General features: G+C 47.8%; 1 protein-coding gene across 11 annotated transcripts in view; it reads left to right on the top strand.

The window, feature by feature from the left end:
* Window positions 1-12,111, top strand: part of LOC309525329 (uncharacterized protein) — a 76,095-nt gene that overhangs the window by 19,815 nt on the left and 44,169 nt on the right. For 5 of the 11 annotated variants that reach the window (XR_014216149.1, XR_014216150.1, XR_014216151.1 and 2 more), the window contains exon 4: window positions 2,236-3,244. The exons of 2 other annotated variants lie outside the window; for them this stretch is intronic. The gene's annotated coding sequence lies outside the window, so the exon portion shown is untranslated. 4 more of the 11 variants (XR_014216146.1, XR_014216147.1, XR_014216148.1 and 1 more) reach the window with 4 other exon arrangements.

The following is a 12,111-nucleotide window of genomic DNA, read 5'->3' as shown; positions in this document are numbered from 1 at the left end:
AGCTTTAACCGAGGCTCCCTTCCCGAGGAGGACTTGGGCTCCGCAGCTGGCACATCTGGATTCGCTGAGAGAGACAGGCGGGGAGAGCGCGCGCAAAGAGCGACGAGGGCGACCACCCTTTCGCCTCTGCCCCGGCGCTCCCCTCGGCGGATCTGAATAAAGAAGGAGCGCCAGGGGGCAAGGAGCGGCTGATGAATGGGCAGGAGGCAAGGCGAGCGAGATCGGTTGCCAGGAATTGGGGTGGGTGTGGGGAGGGGGGGGAGAGAGAGAGAGAAGTCAGCTCAAAACCTGGCAGCGAATTTCTCTCCTCCTCCGGCTTCCCCCTCCGCTCCTCCTCCCGCGCTCAGAGATGGCACGGCGAGCCCGTGCGCGCGTCCTCTGCGCGCATTTATGTACATAATCAGCCAGCTCGGCCCCTCGCCTTCATTTGCATCATTACAATATCTGTACAAGCGCCTCGCATTGTCTGCGGCTTGCACCTTTTGTTGCCTTCTCTGTCACAGGCGACGCGACTTGACTTTCATATTTCCCAATGAACTGATATTATTCCAGAGACGCGCACCCGCCGCCGCCGTCGCCACCTCTCTGCACGCCCCCCCCCAACCCACTCCGGGGCGCAGGGAGTCGCACAAAAGAAAGTCTCCCCGTCCCAAGGAAGAGGGGCGAGAGGGGGGGTCGGAGCTCAAAAGTCGTAGGCCCCCTCAAAAAAGCCGCCAACATCCCCAGCCCATCACCCGCATTCCAGACCTCTCTTAAAAATTATTCCTATTGATTTAAACCGGGGGTGGGTGCGGGGAGGAGCGGGGTTGCCAACCTCCCTCCCCGCAGCTCACAGCTCCTTGGTCTTACGTGGGCTTGGGAGAAAAGTCTTCGAATGAACCCTCTCACCTGTTTTATCACGTTGTCTTCTCTCTCTGCTCCCCCCCCCTCCGCCCATCGCCCAAGCTTTTGGTCCTAACTTCTTCTAAACTGGACTTCATAGACCTAGCTGGGAAAGTGTTTGTGTCTAGGTGTGTGAGGGCGCGCAAGGACGCTTGGAAAAGGCAGCGAGAGCCGCCCTTCAGCCATTGTTGCAGGAAGAGGAAAGGAAAGGAAGAAAAGATCTTGAAATTCATAAATTCTTGGCCCATTAGGCTAGTCAGCCGGAACTAATAGGTTGGGAAATGGTTGGAAGTCAAAGACGCCACCGCTTTTAAGGGCTGGCGAAATCGTGAGCTTTTTATTTCCTTGTTTGGCCTACAAATATCTTGGGCTAGCTAGGAATCTTCTTCTGGTTTGTTGGCTTGTTTGTTGTTCCACATTTACTAGCTAACACACACACACACTCCTCCATCACCTTGCCAGATCGCAGCCAATCAAATAATTTGTTTTGTCCCTTTCGCAAAAAAGGGCACTTCTGTTCTTTGCGTGGCAGAGGATGAGGGTGAAAAAAAGCGTATGAGGGATGGACAAAGCAAAAGGTGTGTGTGTGTGTGTGTGTGTGTGTGTGTGTGTGTGTGTGTGAACAACAACTTGAAGCAGCCATAAGAGAAAGTCAAATGCCCAACAGCCCAGTCCTTCCCTGGCCGTGTTTCTTCAGTGACCACGGTGCGATTGACGACCGGCTGTATAGCTTGTAGTCTTAACTCCCCTTTCTTTCAATGGGGCTTAAGGGACGACGCCTTGGATGTCTCGGGTTTGCGCCTACGGTCTCAAATCCGAGGTCCCCACCAGTTAAAAACCGCCACCACCGCCGCTTAATATTTTTATGCTCATAGTAAGGAGCAGGAAAACTTCACATGTATGGTAAAAAAGGAGGGTGTGTGTGTGTGTGTGTGTGTGTGTGTGTGTGTGTGTGTGTGTAAGAGTTTCAGTGGAAAAGAATTATCATCATAATGGTATGTGGGATATATATATATATATATATATATATATATATATATATACACACACACACACACACACACTCACACTCACACACACCCCAGAGCAATAGCAAGGAGAAGGGGGTGGAATCCTATTTTGCTGGCATTTTCTGTCTGTCTTTGTGATATGGTTCAGGAGGGGAAAGGGCCCCTTGATATGCTGCAGATAATTCTTATCAGTCCGAAGCAGCCCATTGCCAAAGTAACTGGTTTAATTACCCTCCTGTATCACTCTTCATTCTAGGAGATGAGATACATAACTAGATTTATTCAAGTATGTTTTAAATCTCCTCCCTTCCTCCCTCCCCCCCCCTCCATGTTTTTTTTGCAGTTCCAGGTACAGTACTGGGAATCTGAGGCATGGAAAGAACAGCAAATGCTTCTCCACTGAACAAACTGGTGTGAAATGGAATCACTTGCAAAGCTTGGGCGGGGAAAGGGTTAAGTCGGACGTGTGTGTTGCCAGTTCATAGTGGGACTGGAGCCTGGAGACCTTGCGGGGAGATACAGTGGCTTATGGGGGGTGGGGTGGGTTAATGTGCTGTGGTGTAACAATACCAGTACTAATACCCTGCTGTTATTGATATTCTGCCCCGTCGTAATAGTCTGTACTTTCTGAGCGGTATGGAAGTTTATAGGGGTCAGTAAACACACACACACACACACACACACAACCTTACTCCTCAAAATTCAACAATCGCCCAACTTTCCATGCCGGCCCTGTCTTCCCTCCGCCTGCATTTCATCCCCACCCGCCACGATTCTTCCATGATTATGAAATGACGGTGTTTCGCTCTCTCTGGGCTGCCCTGGTTAGATTTCCTACTGAAGATGTAGTCTTTAAACTATGAAAAGAAAAAGAGAGAGAAGAAGACGTGGGGTATTGGTGAAGGGAATAGAAAAGAAAACCCCCACCTCTTTCTCCCTCTCGTCGCGCGGTAACAATCTTATTCTACATATGAAAACATGATAAACATTAAGTTGCTTAATGATGATGATGATGATGATGATAATGCTGCCAGGTTTTTTATTATTATTATGGGCAGCCCAATATTTTCGAAACTGATTTTTAAAAATGTATTTGTGTAAGTGTGTGTGTGTGTGTGTATTCCCAAAGCCTGGAGACTCTGGGCTCAGCAGCTCCCGAGGTTCTCTCCCTTATTATTACTATCCAGGAGTAATTTTTCATCTCTGCTAGCTAATCTTTGTTCCTTGTGAAGATAATGAATAGTCCAATCCTTATCTCCTGGGCTCCTGGAGGCTGCAGGAGAATGGGGTTGAACAGGGTTGAAAATTGGTTCCAAAGTGCTGCTGAATAAATGCTGTTCCTTATCTCTCGCTTCCAGATTATCGGGACCCTTTCAAAACTCGCACAACAAATACAGCCACCGCATCTAATGCATCATTTACCAGAGCAGATCCCCGCGCGTTTGATCGGCAGATAGGCAAAAAAAAAAAAAAAGTGGGGGGGGGTTTGAGAAAAAGAGAGAGAAAAATAAGGAGGTGGGGGGGTGCAGCGGGAATAAGCAACAGCCAAAAATAAAAAAATCTCAGGGTGGATGCCTGGTCCCCCCCCCCTAATCGCATTCACGAACGGTGCCTCTTTTTCAAAGAAGCGCGCGTGTGCGCGTATTCCGCGGGACAGCGGGTGCACACGTGCGGAGTGGCATTGCGGGGATCCTGCCGTGGAGACTCGCCATGTGAGGCTGACAGTTTCAGCCGCCTTCTCCATCGGAGTCTCCTCCTCGTTGCGCTCCGGAGGGGATAGCCACGTATATTTATTTATTTATATTATATACCTATATCTCCTCTTAACTGCAATGGGTTCCTGGGCTGGATGAGGCGAGGCCGACAGGCAGTTTTCTCAGAGAAGGAAAGGAGGAAGATGAGGGATTTTTTTTTATCTCTATTTTTTGTAAAGCAGAATTAAAAAAAAAAACAAAACCACACACCGAACTGCCCCCAAGACCCGTAAGGTCGATCTTCTTAGGAAACCTCGCCAGGAAATATTGATCTGGACCGCTCCTGGGTGTTCATAGAAATCCGTGCAGTGATGGATCGCCTGGGGAGAAGAGGCGTTTGCTGCTTGCCGGGTCGTGCAGGGAAAGGGGGAAGGAAAAAAAGACCCGGGGAAATAAATAAATGGATCCTGCACTCTTTGCAAGGGACTGCTCGGCTCCTGGTCAGCAGCCAGACGGTGCCCGGTGGTGGTGGGGGGGGGTCTGCCCCGCCAGAGATTTGTGGACGGGACACCAGGAAGCTCCATAAAGCGCGCAGAGCTTTTTCTTTTTGGTCTTTCAGCAGTGCCTAGGTACCGGCTCCCTGGGTGCCCGAGCACCCACAAAATTCCCCATAAAGGGTCTGGGCACCCACACATTTTGGCGCCAGAGCCATGCACGCTGCATTGGCACCCAGGGTCGCGGGACCAAGCTGGCACTTCTTCAGCAGTGGGTACCTGGGTGGGGTGTTTGGAGCTGAGCGGAGGGAGGGGGCTGGGGGAGTCCCCAGGGCCGTCTTTCCCTCCAAGGAGACAGCCTTACTAACCCTCGACTTTGCTGTGGGTCACCTTCTACCCCCACCTTAAGCCTCTTCTCTTCACCTCTTGTCCGAGTTGGCAGAGAACCCCCAAATTTATCCATAGCCGCCCCCCAGTCTTTCTGGAAGCAGAAGAGTTCACCACCCCCACCACCCCGGGCTGCTTAGGTGATGGGATCGGATGAGCCCCCGGGAGGGAAAAGCTAGCAAGCCGGTGAGAATCCAAATTCGCAGAAGGCCCGTGTGGATACCAAACCCGTGGCAAGCCCCTTTCTGGTTTCATACAGGCGCACGGCGAAGAACAGGTTTGGTAGCGGGAGGGGAAGAGGTCTGCAGGTTGGGGAGATCTCCCAGGAGTGGGGTCACTCGATCCCTTTCCAGCTCACTCTTTTGCAGATGTCACTGGGGGAGCTGGGGGTCGAAACTCGTTCCCCCTTGATCTCTCAGGGCTCCCTCTGTTTGCTGGGACCTGCGGAGCTCGCTTTGCATCAGGATTAACCCTGGCGCCGGACCAAGAGTCAGACCTGGGCGACAGGAAGGAACCCTGCTTGGCTTTCCTCACTTTCCATTATCCCCGTTGTTGTTTTTTATTTGCTTTCAATGTTTTGGTCTTTTAACAGAGGGGAGCGATGCACATAGTGGGCAACTGAGTCCTCTTGCCCAGTTTCCTTCGCTGCTCTTTCTCTCCCAGTGGTGGAAGGCGAGCTGTTCATTGCACGAGATCTGTTGTTGCAGTATGCTGGGCTTTCGATGCTTCCTCGCTCTTTTCACTCAGGCTCCCGGTTCAGCCCAACAAGCAATATTATATTCCTTGTATACTAGCTGTGTCGAAATGTGTATACGTTGGAGGCCTAGCATCTTTATCTGCACGTTGTTGCTCCTGAGCAAAGAAACATAAAATTCCTTTAAGGTTGAATGGAGTCCTCTAGAAGTTTCAGTAACCCATGTTTAAAGTTGGAGATTCATCACTGCTGTTCACAAATCAGGGATGGACGGACCCGGATTCTGCTTGTCCCTTCTACACAGTCACGATTTTAGAGGAAAGGTGAAGATTATGGCACCCCTTGCGTCTTCTGGAGAGAGACGTTTTATGCCAAACCCCACACCCCCCCAAGAATGTATCACTATTTGGATCAGCTTGATCTGGTGCTTACAAGAAGAAAAAAGAAAAGAAAACGAGGAAGGGATAGAAAGAAAAGCTAAGCTGTAATACGGAACATTGGCGCTGGAAAATATTCCCAGAGATGTTTTCTTCCTCCATTTTCCAGCAAAGCTCAAGCACACACAAATGCATCAAGGCCGGATAAAAGTGTTATGCAAATAATACCGCTGGCAAGTTCAAAGACAGGGAAGGAGAGATGTAAAATCAGTCCATTGTAGATCTTAACCCCCTCCCCCAAAAAAAGAAATAAAGAAAGGTTTTAGTTTTATTTTAAATAGTGGGGCTGGCTTGATGTGGCATCTTTCTTTACTTTAGTTACAGAGAAGCATAAAAACTTCAGGGGGAATTGGAGTAAAATTGCAACAGCTAAAAAAAAAAAAGGAGGTTGGGGGGGGGAGCCAACTGCACACTTCTGCCTCTATTAAAGAGGTTTTCTTTTTTCTTTTTTGCAAATGTTCAACTTGTACTTTTTTTTACAGCTACATTCACAGTTGTTCCCTCTAAAAATGGACCTGTGTTCGTTTATTAATAACCTAAACATTACGTATTAAAGACCTATGAGTGACACAGGATGACAAAAAGCTGTATTTTTCCAATATACACAAGCGCACATTTAATAACCTTCTATTGCATCTCAGCTAGGCCTTCTCCCTGATGGTTCCCATGGCAACTGAGATAAAAAAGCAGCCATTTTCCATATCTCTATGAAAGTCTATTATATTGCAGGATTAGTTCATCTTCTGCTAAGGTCAAACACAAAGTCATACAACCTGAAATATTTAGAATCCATGTACATTCATTTTTTGTAATGCCCTTTCATTTCCCACAAAAGAGTGGGCTCCCTGGAGGTTTTATTCCCCAGAAAATGCAAAGCAAAGCATTAAAAAATCATGATTAGCAGCTGATGAAAAGTTCAATTTTTCTTTTTTCTTTTTCCTTAAAAAAAAACTATTGTTACACAGGTAGTGCATTACCCATTTATCTCTATCAACAGCAATGATTTCTAGTGATATTGAACATATAATTGGTTTCAGTTTGATTTCCTGGTGGGGAGCGCCACCTACTGGTCAGTTTTGGAAAAGATACAGGCGTTTTCCAAAACATGGGGTTTGTTTGGGTTTTCATTTGTTTGTTTTTTTGTTTTGTTTTAGTTTTAATATGGAGCTAAGATAACAAAGGTAATCTGGGTTAAAGGTAAAGGGACCCCTGATCATTAGGTCCAGTCGTGACCGACTCTGGGGTTGCGGCGCTCATCTCGCTTTATTGGCCGAGGGAGCCGGCGTACAGCTTCCGGGTCATGTGGCCAGCATGACTAAGCCACTTCTGGCAAACCAGAGCAGCGCACGGAAATGCCATTTACCTTCCCGCTGGAGCGGTACCTATTTATTTACTTGCACTTTGACGTGCTTTTGAACTGCTAGGTTGGCAGGAGCTGGGACTGAGCAACGGGAGCTCACCCCGTCGCGGGGATTCGAACCGCCGACCTTCTGATCAGCAAGTCCTAGGCTCTGTGGTTTAACCCACAGCACCACCCGAGCTGCAATTTACTCACTTGCAAAAAGACAACCAACGATGACAGCAAGTTGATGCCGAAACATCACTTGCTCGCTGAAGCTCGATGGAAGTGTGTGCTCTGCAGTCTTGGTTTGAAAGATGAGTTATGTCAGCGGCGTAGCGTGGGTTGTCAGCACCCGGGGCAAGGCAAGTAATTTGTGCCCCCTAACCCGGGGCAAGGCAAGTAATTTGCGCCCCCTAACCTGCCGCCGCTGCCAGCTTCTTCTTGCTGCTGCCTGGTCTGGTCTGGTGTGGTTCTCTCCCGCGCTCAGCACTGCGCTGGACGGCCGCTGCACTGTCCCTCCCCCAGATAGTCCCACGCTCTCTCTCCACACCGCACGCCTGGCACCCACCCCCTCCACAGTGGGCGGCGACCCAGCGGCTTGGATCGGATTCGCACAGCCAGCACTGCAGTGAGAGAGAGTGAGTGAGCCAGGTAGGGGCAGAGAGCTGCGAGTGCGAGCGCCCCCCACCAGATGTTGCGCCCGGTGAGGCCGGGGCCCCCTGCACCCCCCACGCTACGCCACTGAGTTATGTGGCATCTTTGTATCCTTAAAGCAAAGGTCTTCAACATTTTTGAGTCCATGGCTCCCTTGACCAACTGAATTCTTTCTGCGGCACCCCTGTGGGGCTCAGGAGCCCAGTTGTGTCACCCCTTGCCTGCAGAGCTGGCAGCCTCTCACCCTTTTCTGAACACCTTCCCTTATGGAGTCTCCCCTCAGCCTCCTTTCCTCTCCCCTCTCCTTGGGAGCCCTCTGGGCAGCCATAGCTGATGCCCCTGGTCTTTGAGCTGCTTTCCCTGCCCCAAAGAAAGGTGGCTTCTCGCACTGCCCTACAGGGGCCTGGGACTTGTCTGTCCATCCGCAACAGCAAGGGCTGGTGGACTGTCTGCCTGGGCTCCCTCGCCTGATTGCTCCAAGGCCACCTCAGCTCCTGGCAACCAGCACCCCCTGGCCAGTCCCAGAGGCACCATTCACCTGGGGAGTTTGTAGCCATGGCTGCTGCAACAAGCAGCTGTGCAAGCTTTTGGGAGGCAGAGATGCGAGAGGGCATCAGAGGAGGGAGGGAAGGAACAAGGGACAGAGTCCAGTGTTGCCTGCAGTACTCCTGACCTTCATTCAAGGCACCCCAGAGTGCCATGGCACACTGGATGAAAACCACTGCCTCAAAGGGTTCTTAGGTTTCAGAACATGCCTTAGCAGGCAGATTTTGGGTGCTGTTAAATGCAACGGATACAGACACATAAGAGCCCCACCGGAGCATAGAATCGTAGGACTACAGAGTTGGAAGGTCTCCAGAGGGTCATCTAGTCCAACCCCCTATGATGCAGAAAGATCAAAGTGCTATTTGGTCCATCAGCACCCCCCACCACATGGTTTCCTATAGTGGCCAATCAGATAGCGCCAAACCACATTTGGCCCTTTATTGCCCTTTGGAGAGGTCTGTTTGGAGCTCTTTGCTATCCTTTTTTGCTTTCACAGCACTGAACTTTAATTGGTGCCATCAGGAAACTTGACCCCCTGACTGCTCACCCCTATTTCCAGATCCCTTATGAATACAGTGGTACCTCGGGCTACATACGCTTCAGGTTACATATGCTTCAGGTGACAGACTCCGCTAACCCAGAAATAGTGCTTCAGGTTAAGAACTTTGCTTCAGGATGAGAACAGAAATCGTGCTCCGGCGGCATTGCAGCAGCAGGAGGCCCCATTAGCTAAAGTGGTGCTTCAGGTTAAGAACAGCTTCAGGTTAAGAACAGACCTCCGGAACAAATTAAGTACTTAACCCGAGGTACCACTGTAAATGTAAAAGCATTGGGGGACCCTATTGATTATACTCCATCACGTGAACCACCCACCTATCCTGTTTGCTCTTCCTTAAGCAGTTTCCACCAGCCCATAAGAGGGCTTCTCTTATCTCATGGCAGCTATATTTGCACAGGAGTCTTTGAAGCAGCACTTCAGAAGGGGTTTCAAGCATCTCAGTAAACATTGACTACTGGATCACCCCAATCCTGTAGCCAATCCCAACTGGCTTGATGTGTAATGGGTGATTGAGTGGACTGGTGCCCAGATAAGAGACCGAGAGTGATGGGGCTGGGGTGGTACATTCCTGCTAAAGAAATATCATTTCTCCTAATCCATAGATGCTTCTACTTGGTGAGCAGGGTGCATGCATGCGTGGAAGAATCTCTACAGACCCACTTAATGGACAACAGGTTAGTGCTGCTGGCTGCTGGTTGTTGAGATGGACTTACTTGGAAGGAGAGGCTGAATGCTAAAAGAAAAGAGGGTTCTATGTGAACACAACTGCAGAACCTTTCTGGTCAAGGATGTGATGCAGTAATTCGTGGCATCTGATCTCCACAAGTCTCAGGGCCCATAGTAGCCTCTGTGTATATTTCAGCCTTTGATTTGTAGCACGATTGTTCCAAAGGCTCAGGATGGAGATGTTTAAAACACAGTACTTGCATGAATAATAAAACTGAACTCTTATTTATTTGTTTATTTATTGATTGATGTCGCGATACGTATTTGAAATATTTACATAGTATTACATATTAATTATATTTGTAAATTCACATTTCCCCATTTCATTATGTACCAACATTTAGTCATTTCTTATTTGCTTCTTATTTCTTGCCCTATATCTTCCCTCCTCCCACGCGTGACTTCCTTGTTTTTATTTTATAACTTTATTATTGTGATTGTATTTTTGTATCTTAATTAAACATACATTCTTGTATATCTGTTTAACTTAACTTTGTAAAATCAGTCTATGCATATCAATAAATTTTTGTTGGAGCATCTTTTGGTCATGTGTTCTTCTACACACTTCCATTCCTGTTTGAGATTTTGGTTAGATTGCATTCTAATTGTTGCCGTCATTTTTGCTAATTCAATCATTTTAAAAAAATTATGTTGCCAATTTGTCACTGATGGTACTTCTTCTGATTTCTAATTTTTAGCAGCCAATAACCTTGCGGCGGCCATTATATATAAAAAAATTCTCTTCATGAACTCTCATCATACTACCCTGTTCCTGGCCATCAAAGCCTTATACCGCGTTCAGGAAGTGCTCAGATATTAGCAATTCTCAGTGGGAAGGAATTCCACAGATCAGTGGCATTCTTCTGCACAGGGAAAAGCTTACAAGTCCTGTGTTGTTCCATTATTTGCAAAGCAGCTACAGGTACCCTCAGGTTTAGTTGGGGGCAATGCTTGACAATTTCGCCCTTCCCTTGACAGCCATCGGTCCGCTCAAAATTGCTACTCTAAGGTTCATTCCAACCAGTAGATAGAAAAATGCTGTGTCCCCATATCATCTCCTTCAGCTTGGGTGGGATGATATTGATAGAACAATTTGCTTCCCCCAACTTAAGTCGCATGTGCCCCCAAGCACATTTTTCATTCACCCTGGAGTTTTTAAAAAGTCCATGGAGAAAAGGGAAGCAGCAGGAGAATAGAGAGAGGAAGTGACTGGCAGGGCAGTTCTCTCCCTCTTTCTGATAGAAGCAGAGAATTGTAGATTCACCAGGGGAACAACCAACGGAAAGGTTTATTGGCCTCATGTCTTGCTTAAGGACATCTGGACGGCTAGTGTGGGGAACAGGATGCTGGACTAGAGAACCTCTTGGTGTGCTTCAGCAGGACTCTTCTTAGTTCTCCTGCGTAGAAGACAGGTGTATAGACAGACTGTGGTATAATTAGTTTGGACTTTAGACCAGGGGTCACCAAACTGGTTTGTGGCACTCCAGTGGCTGCCCACAAGTTTCAAGCAGATGCTCCATGGTGTGTTTGTGGATTTGTGGTTGAAGACAAGAGATGCTATATCCATTGTATTAAATATTAATATGCATTTTAATTGTTTGTTTGCTGCTTTTATTTATTGTATTTCAGTTTTAATTCAATCTGTAATACAACGCCATACCACAGAAGATGAAAGAAGCTGTGAAGTGCAATGAAAAAGCATACAGCATCTAGCACAGCGCATAACAATTGCTACATCAGGCAGAAAATTATTAAGTGGTCCACCAAGACCTTCAGCAATTTTCAAGTGGCCCATGCAAGGAAAAAAATGGGAACTAATGGTATACATTCTACACCTTCAGCTGCCACCCAGTTTTCCTTGCCTTGCATATCTGAGGCACTTTGACATACACCCACCCACACCCCTTTCAGACACTTCAAACCACGCAAAGATGTTTGGGCAGCGGCCATAGCTCAGTGGTAGAGCACCTGCTTTTCTGGACCACAAATTTTCACTCCAGATGAAGAATTGCAGGTCACTGGGCAGGGAAAGACCTCTGAGCAGGCAAGCCTGCAATGGATGGACTAGTGGTTTGCCTGAGCTTAAAGCTGCCTTATATGTTCATTTGATATAAGACAAATGAGGGATGGGGGAAGGCTAACTCAGCAGGCAGAGCTGGTGCCACATGGAACTGCAATAAAATAAAAGCTCTGGCTTGCTTGAGACAGGTTGAATGGCTGTGAATCTGTTATCACCTCAATAACATGAAGGACCACAGCCGTTTTCTCCTTCAAGGTCACTCCAGAAGGCCTGGAAGAGATTGAGAGCAAACAAGAAAGCAATGCACAGTCTTGCATTTGTGTTACTGCAAGGTCTGCCTATATATAAGAAAAGGTTAACATATAGCTTTATAAACTCATGCAAGTGCTTGACACTTCCTTGGAAGCTTTCAATGAATCTGCAGTTGCAAATAAGCAATCCCCCCATTTTTGGAGGTGTGCTGAAGTCACTGATGAATTCAAAGCATCTCCTGTTGAGGATCTTTTGAGGGGCATTGCCTACTTTGGCAAATCCAGGACCGAGAAATAAATGCCATTGATGATATTTAGCTACTATTGATCATGCAGGCTCTTTGTGGGTATGAATCTTGAGGGGCATTGCCTTGGCTGTATTGTCCCTGACTGCCAGTCTCATAATGCCGTTATA

Source organism: Podarcis vaucheri, assembly GCF_965113315.1.
Source record: "Podarcis vaucheri genome assembly, chromosome: 2".
NCBI lineage: Eukaryota > Metazoa > Chordata > Lepidosauria > Squamata > Lacertidae > Podarcis > Podarcis vaucheri.
The sequence above is the reverse complement of the archived record's forward strand: the minus strand, read 5'-3'. Positions and strand labels throughout refer to the sequence as shown.